The 13,229-nt window shown below is 43.9% G+C and overlaps 1 protein-coding gene across 14 annotated transcripts in view; it reads left to right on the top strand.

Moving 5' to 3' along the window:
- Positions 1-13,229, top strand: part of PITPNM2 (phosphatidylinositol transfer protein membrane associated 2) — a 122,223-nt gene that overhangs the window by 35,204 nt on the left and 73,790 nt on the right. The window contains exon 1 of one of the 14 annotated variants that reach the window (XM_085593322.1): positions 8,038-8,056. The exons of the other annotated variants lie outside the window; for them this stretch is intronic. The gene's annotated coding sequence lies outside the window, so the exon portion shown is untranslated. Of the gene's footprint in view, positions 1-8,037; positions 8,057-13,229 lie in introns of those variants that run through there. 14 annotated transcript variants of the gene reach the window in all.

Below are 13,229 nucleotides of genomic sequence, written 5' to 3'. Positions count from 1 at the left end.
AGTGTGTTTATGTTATTTAAGGAGTTGGTACATAATCAGTCTTAAAATTAACTGCCTGCCTGTTGACTTGTCACCCTGTGAATGAAAACACATTGCTTGTAATTTGTTTGACATTATTCTGTCCTGTTGTCAGGCTTCTAATTACATTTAGAACATAACCCAGATGTCTGTCTGTCTCCTGTCTCTCTTTTTTTTTTAAATTATCATAATTATTATTACTATTTATCTTTTTTATTGTCAAACATGAAAGGAAGTATTTCTCTGAAGTGATGGAAGTCTGTTTGTTCCTCTCTGTTTCCAGGAGATTAGTAGGTGGTTGCAGGCTTATCTCTTAAAACTGCTCCTTTAAAAAGAAGGTGTCACTTTGGGCATCCAAAATTGCTGATCCCTTGTGACTTTGGACTGACCTTCTGTGTGCTTTTAGGGTATTGAAATATGTTCCTATCTACATGAAAGTAGGTAGAAGGTACAGCTTTTTAAATACGATCACATTCCCCACCTTATTTATTTTTAAAGAAGAGATAAATTGCTTGTGCTTTTAGAAGTTTAAAATATTAATGTATTTAAATATAACAGTGATAGAGAGGCGAGGCAGAAGGGGTTGCCCTTTCAAAATGTGCACAAGTGAGCAGTCTCTTATGGAAGCCATTGGATAAGCCTGTCATACTCCTTGCCAGCAGTGGCTTTGGGTGATTAGCAAAGGAAACTCAGGCTGCTCACTGGGAGGTTTTATTGCTCCAGCCCTATCCTGTAGCCTGAATTTTCCTCAAACCACAAGATTTTAAGCACCAGAACCACAATTTATCTATAGAATACTGGATCACAAATGTGACCAAGCCCACTTTTCCAAAAGCATTAAGTCACTTAAACATCAAAGGGCTGCTACTTCTTTAATGGGAATTCTAAATACTTTACCTCTGTTCCCCACTGAACAAGCTCCATTCCCCTTGTGGTGGTTCTTTCTAAACTGATTTAAGTTTGCAAAGCAACAGGAGTTTGTGGTAACTGTTTTTAGTGATTAGAAACTTGATTTTTGGTCCCTGCTGGCTTGGGGTTTTGGTATTATTGATCACCGACTATCCTTGTTCTGAGCTGGGGAGGGTTACTGTTATACTTAGATACTTGTTTTCTTAGGCAAAAGAGTCAGATCTGGCTAGTTCCAGCAGGAGACAGATTTTTCTGTTCTGCAAAACCTTGTTCAAACAGAGCTCATGGTAGGGGAGAAGGTGAAAGTGTACGAAAGACACAGTGGGCTGCCATAAGAGAGAAAAACTGGGGAGAAAGAATAAAGGAAATAAAGCAAGTGTTCAATGCGAGTGTGAGCCTTAGGCACAGAGACTGCAAATTATTAGTACAAATACATCCCTGATTTTTCCCCTCTGCATTGCAGCCAATGGGATCTTAATGAAGGACAAACTATGCAAACAAATTCCCTGAACCACTTGTGCCTCAGCTTGAGACGAGCTGTGTTCTTTATTGCCTGGTTGCTCCGGGTCGCTGTGATGGTGCTTTTTGATCCACTGCTGTTTTTCTGTGGGCTCTGGGCATCTGGCAGTCCTGCCACCTGTGGAGAAGGCTCCTGGCTGTGCTGCCAAAGGTCGTTTGAGTCTGTAAAACCGCAGGGACAGAAAGTAAATCTTGGTGGTTTTTTGTGATGGAAGAGCTGCTTCCCCAAAGGGACAGAACTGATGGGCAGTGTTGTTTGGCTGAAATGCTGCTGGAGTTTGCAGCTGGGAGAGAGGCTGGAGAGGGGGATGTTGTCACTTGAAGTTCCTCTTTGATCCCTTCTTGCTTTTGTTGGCAGCCAGCGGTTAAAGAAGGAAAAAGGCATTTTTGGCTGTAGGCATCTGGGCCCAAGCCTGGCTGCCACCTCAGCTGGCCTCAGCCACCTCTGAAGATCTTGGTCCTTACAGGAACTGACAAACAAGAATGAACTGGTGACTCACCAGCACAATAATGTCAGAAATTCTGGGTTTATTTTGCTGTTCCTGCATGTTCTTCAACCTGTAACTATTTTATGCAGTTTTTTAGCCTGAAGAGAGGCTCTTGTATCCATGTACAGCAGAGGATGAAAATGCAGAGTGGGTGCTTTTGGAAGAAAAGTCTCTTTGGCGCGGTGGGATGTTGCAGGTGGATTGATGGCTTGGCTTTCACCAATATGAGGGGGATTGGCAGAGCTTGGTTTTAGTCCAGGTGGTTGGTGGAGCAAAAAAAGGGTTTCTTTAAAGGTTTTGTGTTCGGTTTTCTCTCTTGCTTTTTCTCCTGAAGCAGCACAAAAGACAACTGTGTTAACTACCTGCACTGGAGATCAGGAAAGCTCTGTCCATGTGTGTTTTCACAGGTTGGGGCTTTAAGTTACAAGTAATTCTCAGATTGAGGAGGGGGGAAAAAATCCTTGGAACAGCAGTGAAGCTATGTCAGTTTTGGGGAGGGGGGAAAAGAGATCTTCACAGACAGAAGAGGAAAAATATGCTAATTTACTTACTAATTTAATTTTAATTTAAGTTCAGCTAATGAAGCAAGAACATTTCTTGAGTTGTCTTTGTATTATTAGTTGCTGTGTTCACTGAGTGTGGTTTCCAGGGGTATGACTTTTCTTTCTCCTCAATTATGAGAAATTATCTTAATAAATTAAGGGATTTATTAGCAGGAGCTCTGTGTTTTCCAGCCTTCAGCCAGGCCCAGCTCTTGAGGATGCATGAATCCCCTCACGTTTCTCTTTGAGCACAGAGCAAAATGGGCTTTGCTTCTGGCTGTGAGCATGTCACACAGGTCCCTCCTCAGCTGTGGGAACTCTGTTCTGTCCCTTGTGACAATGTGCTCAGTGTCTAAACTGTATGGATTGTGTGAGTGCTTTTGATTTGTTTTTTTCCCCAAGTTTGACATTCCTTCTCCTTTTATCCGTTCTTTCTTGTTGTTCCACAGTAAGCTTGGATATTAATCATATGGTATTCAGCCTCTCCCACTGTGACAATAACAGCTGCTTGATGATGTTTTGTAAGAAATTTACCTTTACAACTGCAGCCTTCCAAAAAAAATCAACCAAAAATACCCCAAAGAATCCAACCTATGAAAAACACAGTAAGGCTTTGAAGAAATGTCAGTGTCATTTAAATATGTAACACACACACACACACTCAGGCTTTCTCTCTGTACCTGCTGTCTAATTTCCCTTCTCTCAATAGCTCTGACTAATCCTGGGATCTTTCCCTGTAGGAGCTCTGCTATTTATGAATAGAGCAAGTCCTGTCTGTAGAGTCATGAGTGCTTGGAGTATGTGGAGCGCTCAGATTAACAATGTGCATAAATAGCAGAGAGCTGAAGGACCAGATCCTCAGAATAACAATTGAGAGGAGATGACCCTGTGCAGTATATGATGAAGGAAACAGCTTTCCTCTGGTTGCTGCCCCCCCTGAGGTTGAGGGTGTGTTTCTGTTGTGGGACTTTCCATGAAGAATCAAGTTCAGCATCCAGAGGTGATGATCTCCCGAATTCTGCTGATCCTAACAGGGTAGTTTTTTTGAAATGGTGCTGAAGGCATCTGCAATAGAAACAATGATTTTTCCTCTTACTGCAGCCCTCCTGTGTGTTGACCAGGTGTTCCCATCACGCTTCCCTGTTTCCCTCCATCCCTGAGCTATAAAGGAGAAAACAAGAGTGCTGTTAACCTGTGTAGTGCTCCTCTGGAAATGGAGAGCTGCCTCTCCATCCTCACCAGGAGCAGAGAACAAAGCTGCACCTACATGCTTTCCTGACAAAGGCTTCAGGTGCTTTCCAGCTCTTCAGTGGATAAAATCCTTGGAGCACAATGCTATTGCTTATTTAATTACTGTTACTACCTAGTGCGTTTAGGGCAGCAGTTTGAGTGTAACTGGCATAAGGGATTTGCTAAACTCATTACTCGTTCTGCTTGTAACAATTTCTATGTCTCCCTGGCCCTTCTTGGGGAAAGTAATCCACGTAAAACGTCTTGAAAGAAGGGCTAGAGAGAGCCTGCTGAGGCCAGGGCAATTCAAAGAATGTGGTGGCAATATTGATGCTCGTTTTCTGCTGGGTGTCTGGAACTCCTGTTAGCATAAAAGATTTGATACACTGATTTCAGTGCAGAATAAGCATAAAGTGCTCTTGGCTGTGTTTCCAGGAGGCAGCTGACACACGGACCTTATCTCTGTAACATTTCAGCAATGATAAGGCATCTGTAGCTCTTTCCATGACACGGTTTAGTAAATCCAGCAGCAGCCCTTTGCCTGACTCACAGAGAAGATGTGGAGCTGCTTTTTGAATTGGCTGCACAAAGTGGTGTGTAATGAGCACTCTAAAATTGGGTCGTTTATCTGTTAAGTGTGAAGTCTGATTTCAGTCTCGTTGGGCTCTGGCTGCTCTGGTTCAGTCTTCCTTGGTCATCCCTGCACGAGGATGTGCTTCACAGCAAGGATAGAGGCCAGGACGTGTCGCTTTTTGGTTCTCCTTTTGCACATCTCTTGTGTAGGTAGTGGGAGAAATGTGCTCCTGATGTGCTCAGGGACAGGGTGCTGCCAAGGAAATTCAAGCCTGACTGGGGGCATGGGTGGCTCAGCTTGGTCTTGGGCAGGTGGGGCTGTTCTCCTGTGTGTGGTGATCACACTGCAGTAAAGATCAGTATCTCTTCATGATATTTCTGGGACTGTCACGAACTGGTGCAGCTCCATTATTAATGTTGACCTTTTCCCTGCCCGATGAGGCATCAATCTGCAGCATCCACTGCAGAGGCTCAGCAGAGCAGCATCCTGATACCTGCTGTCAAAAACAGCCTCTTTCCCCCTCATTGTGAACCATCTCTTGTGATGTTTCCACATGGCAGCCCCAAGTATGTAAAGACGTGTGTGTTTTCTGTGAACACAGCTGCTGCTCTTGACCCATCTGCCAGGAATTCTGCTCTTCAGACACAGCTTGCTTCCTCCTGGTGTCTGTCTCCCTGTTCCATCAGAAACAAACATTTTAACACAGCTTTGCTTAATGCAAAAGAATAACACACTCTCCTTTTAAGGGCATGGTTCAGAGAATGAATGAATGCAAGGATGAGCTGAATCTCCTGTCAAATGGGTGGTTTAGTTTGGACAGCTGTATGAAGTATTTGTTGCTGTGGAAAACTCTTTCTTCCACTGCATAAAAATTCCCTAAGCAAGTGTGTCTGGGTAATGCCAAACCTGGTTAGTGTAGGGTGAAGCTTCTTGGGAGTCTCAGTCCTACCTGCTCAAAACAAAACTGAGTCCATGTTTCATCTTTAATTGAGTTGAGTTTTGCTCTGTTACACGAACTTTCTCAATACTGGGACTGGAGAAAAAACAGTAATTTGTTTTACTATTGTAAGGAGGGAACAAAAGAAAAATACTAAAAACCCCTCAAACACAAAATAAACTTAAGGGCAAGCTGCTTTTAAAACACCTGCCTCCCACCTCTGCTAAAAAGGGGACGTAACTGAATTATGGAGGGCCTGGATCATGCACTCAGGAGTCTTTCCACACCATACCCATGGTGCTGCCAAGGGCGTGCTCACGAGATGTCCTCTAATCCAGTTAGAAGTGCTCTTCCAGGAACCATATCATTATGGAGTTGGAAATTCTGGAAACTGGGTGGATGCAGTAGTACAGGAGAGCTGCTGTGCTCTTCCCCTCTTTGTGCTAAAAATGTCTCTGGAATCAGCCCTGTCCTGCTCTGGCTGTGCTCCTGCTGGCTGGGCACAGCAGGCTCTGAAGGGCTGCTCTCCCCTCCGGGTGCTGGCTCTGGCTCCAGGCAGTGGCAAGGGCTCTGCAGAGCTGGATGAAGCCTCCTCTGTCCTGCTGTGCCTCTCTTCCCTTCGGGACCACCTCACTGCTGAAGTGATTGGGTCTTTTTCACCATCAGGGTGGGCCTCCTGATCTTTTCATGGCAGAGGTTAAATTTTTGATGTAAACAGGTCTGCTTTGGTCTATAGGTCACATTGCCTGTGCCTGGCTCTTAACCAGCAGAACATCTGATGGAGGTTGGGCTTTCTGCCTTACAGGGCAGTGATTTGATGGGAAATAGCGACAGGCACAGGAGGAAAATCAGCTGCAGCCTTTGGGCTCTCTTTGCTGTTAGGTGGTTGTGTTTGTTTGTTTGTGTTTGCTTGTTTTTTTACTGTGCTATGCCCCGGCCAGTCTGCTTGACCACCCCTGGCATTTGGTAAGTGTGTGCTCTTTTGAAAAGGACCATGTTTGAAACTGGAGTAGCAGCTTCTGGAATTCCTCCCGTGCTGCAGTCCTTCCTGTGGAGGACCAGGACGGGCAGTGACTCCAGAGGAGCAGCCTTCATCCCTTAGAAGAGATTCCTCACTGGGAGGTCTCTGCAGTGTGATGTTGGATCTGATGCTGCCGTGTCCAGAAGACATTTGGGCCTTTTTATTGTAATCATGTTTATGCATTCAGACCAATTTTGATGGTCATGAAGGTTCAAAAAAATCCCAGAGATCCTAATAAGCTAATTCAGTAACTGTTTGTGGCTTTTGTTGTTCCTCTTTGTTGTGAGGACAGAACTGGTTCATGCTGATGAGTGCTGCATGAAAATTATATTATTAGTAATTACTGGTAATTTCTTGTCTGGAAGCTTCAGGTTTGTGGGAGCACTTGAATCCATTTGCTTCTGTATTCCCTCAGGCTTGGCTGTAGCATCTCACAGTACCTCAAGACACTTGAGCAGTTCCCTTTCCTCCATGGCAACTTCTCACACCAGCTCTGGGTGGCAGAAGCAATTCCCTCTCTGTCCTGACGTGGATTGTCTGTCCGACCAGAAATGCTGAGGTTTTCCCCGAGCGAAGGGAGCAGCTCCAGCCCTCGCTCATGAGGGATGTCAGTGCAGGGTAATGGCTCAGGGATGAGGGGGAAGGCAAAGGACCAGAATGTGCTTCTGCATTTTCCCCTTAAAATTGTCATTTTATTTTAAATGTGCTGTGGTAACACCGTGGTTTCTGTCAGCTGGCAAAGTGAAGGATTAGTCATAGAGGTTTGTTTTGTTTTCTTCTAGGGAAGCTGGCAGAAAGGTAGAAAGAAAAAAGTGTACCAATAAATAAAATTCCCTAGAAAAAACACCAATCCTAAACCACCAGCTTTTCAAAGAAAATGACAGTATTGCTGTATTTGCTCTTTATGGGGACCATCACCTGGCTATGGTGTCTCAAGTCCCTCTTTTAGATTTAGATTAGGGATATTCCTGATTTTTGAGTTGTGCCTGGAAACATGCATTGGAGGTAATTGTACCTGGGTTAGCTAAGGAAATGGGAATAAATGTAAGTACTGCTTAATTCTCCAGTTTGAGAGTTACCTTTATTCCTGTGCCAAATACTGAGTTTTTTTTCAAAGATCATCATTAGAATAGAAACATTTTTATCCTTCTCTCAGCCTAAGATTAATACAGGAGGACTTCTTAAAAGCCGTATCTTCTGTTTTGATTTGGTTTCTAACATCCTAATTACTTCTACTTCCAGCCATGCCTCTGTATCTGCTTTCCTTTCATCTTCTGACTCTGCCTGGAAGTAGCCTTAGAGCAGAAAAGAAGAACTCTTGGCTGGAGGTGGGCTAAGCAGCGTTTGCAGAGGAGGGCCCTGGCTGGCTCCTTGCACAGGACCTGCAGCCTGGCAATGCTCGGGAGCGCCGCGGAGGTGGGGCAGCCACAGGGTCATCTCACACAGCTCTGCCAAGGGCTGCTGGTTTGAGATTTGCCTGGGAGTAAATAGTAAATAAACCTTGGATATACTTGGAAAGGCAGTTCCTGCAGATGTTCCAAGCTTTTGTGAAAGGAGCAAGCAGGAAAAGCAGGAGGGCTTGCACCTTTTTTTTTTTTTTTTTCTCCCCTAAGCTGTACTAAGTTTATCCACATTTTCAACCTGTTTGTTTTGGATACCCAGCTAGCCTTAATGAACACCTGATTCCTTACTGCTTGGAGATGCTGATGGGGTGGGGGCTCTGGGGTGTAAGCCTATGGCTCCTGTGTCCAGGCAACAAGGTGGCAGCAACTTTGATTCCTTTCCTCAGCATCTCTTCATGACTTTTTGCTCAGGAAGGTCAGTAAAGCTAAAGAGCAAATAACTTGTTTCCCAAGCAATGGGCTCGCAGTGCAGGTTGAGTTTATATTTGTAGCTTTGTTTTGAATTTTGTTGTTATTGGCTGAAGAAATGCTTGTGCTCTTCTGGTGCTCTGTGAACTCAGCTGCTGTGGTGCCCTTCAGTGCCTCTGGACTCGGAGTGGGAGGAATGCTTGTTATTTTGTGTGATAGAAGGGCCTGGCTGTTTTCAGACTTGGAGATATGTAAAACCTTCAAATGCCAAAATATTGGCAGGGTGATGCTAAACTTTCCTCTTGACCAGATAAGTAATGGGAGATTTACTCTGATTTGTAAAATAATAATTTCTTACTGATGGGGTTTTTTTATGAATTGATTCTCTTGCTGCCCCCTCCTCCCCCTGGGGAGAGATCTTTAGCAGCACATGGAAAATGTGACTGACCCACAAAGGTCAGATTCAGTCTACCCTTCTGCTTTTCTTATCCTGTTTGTCAGACAACACAACTTACTTGCTTTATCTCCTGTCCAGATCTGGGGTTTTTTCCTCTATATCTAATTTTTTTTCCTATGTGCGAATTTTAAATAGAATTTCTATAAAATATGGTGGCAGTAGAACTGTTCCCTGAACGTAATTTACTGTGCTTTATGGCTTCTGCTGATCTTTTTTTAGTTTCTTGCTAAGGATGATATTGATTGGAGTACAGCATTTTTATGCAGCTGAAGGGAAAGGTTATGCTATTACAGATTATATATATTTTAAAAGACTGTCTTAGAGTAATAGACACATATAAGCAGTGGTTACCAAAACTTGTTATTAAGTAGCTGTAAAACCTCGAACAAGATAAACTGTTTAATGTATTGACTGTTTAGTGTCTTTAGCCCTGCCTTTGATGGCATGGTAGGTAGAGTATATATATTTAGAAACTAATTCCAGAAAAAAACCATCTGTCAGACTAAAGTATTTCTCAAGACCCAAAAAACAATCCTGTTTTTTTTTGGGTTTGTTTTTTTTTTTTTTTTAAGAAGAAAATCATGTGCTCTGCATGAAAGATGCTGGTGGTAAAGCTTTGGGGAAAAAAACAGGGGCAATGGGTTTGTAATATCCCAGCCATCCCAGGAGAGGGAGATTCACGTGGCATTCCTGCTAGGATGGAGAACTTGGATGAGTGAGAAGAACTTGACAAGAGTGTCGGTGTCCAGATTCACTTCCAAACCTCCTGCATTTGGGGTTGGCTTTGGTAGTAGAGTTTGGGGGTGTGCAGTCAATCGAGCTGAGCACCAGGCAGGCTGTGGATGTTTTTCCTCTGTCTGGAAGGGCTTTGGAGATGCATCAGGCATCTCAGGGAATGATTCAGTTTGTGACAACCCCCCTCCTTCCATGCGTCCTTGTGCCTCTCCTGGTGGAGCTGCCAAGCACTGGAACATGACCGGTTTTCCTGAACGTGAGCAGATCATCCTGAGCCATCTAAAAGCCATTGCTAAGCATTCCTGTCTTTTTCTTCCCATTTCTTCTTTTTCCCTTTTTTGATGTCACACAAAAAGACTTGTTGAGAGTAGGGAGGTGTGTGATGGAACATTTAACTTTCTAACTTTTTTTTTCCTCCAAAAGTGGCCAATTAGCTCATTAGCTGAACTTACGTGCTCTTGGTAGTAATATGGGGATTTTTTTCTTGGAATTTTTTTTTTTCCTACAGGGATGTGTATATGACTGAAAGAATCAATTGCTTCTCTTGCACATCCCAATATTTATTTGCTTAACTGGTCCTGCTAATGAGGAAAATGTACATTCTGAAGGACTTCACACACTCTAAGGAAAAGTTAAGGAAGTTCCTTTATTTGTAGTGACACTTAACTGCAAGAACTGGCCCAGTGACTGGGAAAAAGTTGCTTCTAATACCCAACATATTTGTCTTCTGAAATACGCTACTGGGAATGTGTGGTTATTCCATCAGGCAGCCTGAGTGATCTGAAAAAAAGCTTTATTGGCATCAGTTGGGTGTTACCTGTGTTAGCCCCGAGTGCCTGAGCTGCTGGAGAGCTGCGGAGGAACTTGCACATGCAGATTCTTCTTCACCAGAATTACAGATTTCACCATGTGTGTTTTATCTTGTCAGTTTTTTGAGGCTTTTCTCTTTTCCCTCTGTGGTTTCTATGGGAATGTCACGAGTTTGGGTGGTGTGTGTAACTCTCCACACTGCAGCACAGTCTGTCTCTGTATTGCTTAACTTTTGCAGATTTTTTTTGGTGCTCATTTTGTGGTGCAGGACAGGAGCAGAGGATGTTTGACATTTAACTGGGGGTGCCAGTTACAGGAACTGCAGTCACAGATGATTTCTCCATCCTCTGGCGGTGAAACAATTAAGTCAAAAAGCTGCACAAACCATTGTTTCCATGCAAGCTTGAGGATAGACCTTCACCATCCCCGGTCCCCTGGGGTGTGATGCCAGCTGGGAGAGCTGGAAACTTGGTTTGGGGAATGAAGGAGAAGAGGGATTTCTGTGGCTGATCCCAAGAAGGGCACTATTGAGTGAAAAGTTTCTCTCTACCACCTTTTCCAGAGGAACTGGTATGTGCTAAAACATCTGAGGGAACTGGGAGTGTTCCTAGCCCTGGGCACAGCGCTCCATGCATTTAAAAATAAAAACTGCTGACATTTCTTTCAGCTGTCCTTAGTGTGAATCAAAGCGCTCTGGTTTCCAGTATTTCTCAGCACTGACAACACCAGGCTGGGCAGCAGAGATATTTTAGCCCTGCATACAGGATTAGTGGTGTCTTAGGGAGGAAAATGAGGCACCTTGTGTTCCGGCAAAAATGAGCAATTGACTGTGCACTGAAAAAAGTCTGGTGCAGCCTGGCGGATGGGTCTGTGTTGTGCAAGGCTTTTTGATGTGGAAATGCTGTCAGTCACCTGCAAGCTGAAGAGCTGGAAGAGGGTTGTACTTGCTGGAAACTTTGTGCTCATTTGCTGCGCTGGCTCTGGGAGCTTCTTCCAAAGACTGTTCAGTGCAGATTGTGCGAGCGTCTCTGGGTGTAAGAACTGAACGCCAAAGGTATAAAGGAATTTAGTTACTAATCTCCTTCTCCTTTTAGAACGTGATCACTTTAGCTTTGGTCCTAGGGCACCCCAAACCCTACATAAGGGGTTCAGGTGAGATTTTGGAGACAGTTGCCTGTGGTGCAAATACCACACTTTGCTGATTTCTCTGGTTTTAAAACCTCTTTATGCTCCATATCTTTCTGCCTGGGTGCTGCCCTTGCTCTGGCAGCATTTCTGCAGGAAGAGGTGGTGGGCCACTCAGGGTGAAAGATGCAACAGGAACCCAGTAAATAATTCCCTTTGTCCTTATCCTGGGATCACCCCTTGTGCTGCACCCAGAGCGTTTTGGTTTCGGTGGGGAGAGTGGAGGAGCCTCTCCCAGGAGGGTTTTTGTGGCCAATCACCAGAACACTCTCAGGGAACTTTGCTGGAGGTGTGGATAGCACTGGAGGTATTAATGCAGGCTTTTACCACATCATCTTAGCAAACCATTTTCTCCAATAAATGTGACAGGCTGACGTGGGGCTTCCAGAGGAATTTGTCCCTGAATCCTGGAGGAGCTCAGCACTGGGAAGTGTTAGGGAGGCTGACACTGCTGTCTTGGAAATCTTGGAGGTGATTGCCAGGGAGAGGAATATGAGAAAATTACTTCCTTCTCCTTCAGGTGTGTGCAATTTGTAACTGTTTGGCTAATCTGATTATCTCATCTTGCCTGGGTTGACAAATGGGACAGATAGCTGTGCTCTGCTCAGTTGGGTCCTTTTGTGCTAAAGGAGCACATGGCCTTATTTTGAAAGAGTAAACTCCTGCATGAATAAATACTGTGAAGAGAAAAATGCTGCTTTCTCTACTTTCCCCTGTGACAGGCTTCAGAAACTTGTCCATTATTCTGTAAAACAGTGTAGATATAATCTGTCTGTCAGCATGGAACTGGAAAATATTTTCAGCTCAAAATAACCTCCACAAAGAAAATAGCTTCCATGTGATCCCCTATTCAGAGGAAAGCTACTGGACTTTAGTCCTAAATAAAGATTCCAACCAACTTTGGTGCTTTAAAGAGCAGTAGTGGTTGTCCTAAATTTGACTTTACCAAGTCCACTCTCCTGCACAGCCCTTTGCTTTGGTCAAGTCAACAGAGCAAGTTTCACATTGGCTTCTCTTTGTTGCTGGTGCTTTAGTGCTTTGAGAGTGGCTTCAGTAGTGTGAAATGCAAGGAAAATTTTCCAAAATGTAATTATTGAGCCATCACTTAGTTGGCAAGTCATTTTCAAAGCTTACCATTGTCCTTTTGTCCTCTTTTATCATCGCTGGGGAAAAAATGCATTAACCTGTGCTTGAGAAGGCAATGATTTGCTTGGTTTTTGATACAGTCAGACCTATTTATTTTGTCAGCAGGAGATGCTTCTAATGTATTTAGCAGTAAATCATCCTGAAGCCAGGGCTCTGAACAGCTCTTGCTCGTGTTCTTTCTCCTGATGGGGCTGTGGGGATGATGTTGCTGAATGTGCAGAAGAGAATGGCTGTTCTTCTTTCTCTTCTAATTTCAGAGATCAACAGGGATCAACTGCATTGCATTTTTAGAAGTAGCAGTTCTCGTTAGTTTGGAACTTGGAAGCTTTCTCTCTCATTAGCTAATTAGGACTATTATACTCTATTGTCATTATTGTCACTCGGTATTTTTGAGAATCAAGGGTGAAAAGTGACTGTATAAAATGAAACTCATCAACGAGGCTCCCTGAGCCTGTTGTGAGTCACCCTCACTGATTTTAGTGACAAAAATAAATCTTCTATTACAACTGTTGACTCCTGCAAGCCCTGCAGTTACTCATTGCAGGAGCTGGAGCTGGTTTGTGCCTTGGGAAGAGCCACTGTCACCAACACATGGCCATGGGTGGCTCCTGTCAGCCAGGCCCTTTTCTCTCCACCTCTAGCCTAGGATTAATTATTAAGATTTTACTACCTCTTGGTTGGTTTTGCTCTTTATCTCTTTTATTAAAAATGCTGAAGCTGAGTAGTGCTGTCCTGAGGAAGGAGGGGCAGCTTGTGTTTTAGTGGGAGAACAGAGAGGATACGGTCCTGGATTTATATAATTATTGATACCTTTTTTTTAAAACTAGAAACACTAATTGCACACCTG

The sequence above is a fragment of the Lonchura striata genome, chromosome 15, assembly GCF_050655825.1.
Source record: "Lonchura striata isolate lonStrDom1 chromosome 15, ASM5065582v1, whole genome shotgun sequence".
Classification (NCBI taxonomy): domain Eukaryota; kingdom Metazoa; phylum Chordata; class Aves; order Passeriformes; family Estrildidae; genus Lonchura; species Lonchura striata.
Note: the sequence above shows the minus strand (reverse complement) of the source record. Positions and strands in the feature narration are given on the sequence as shown.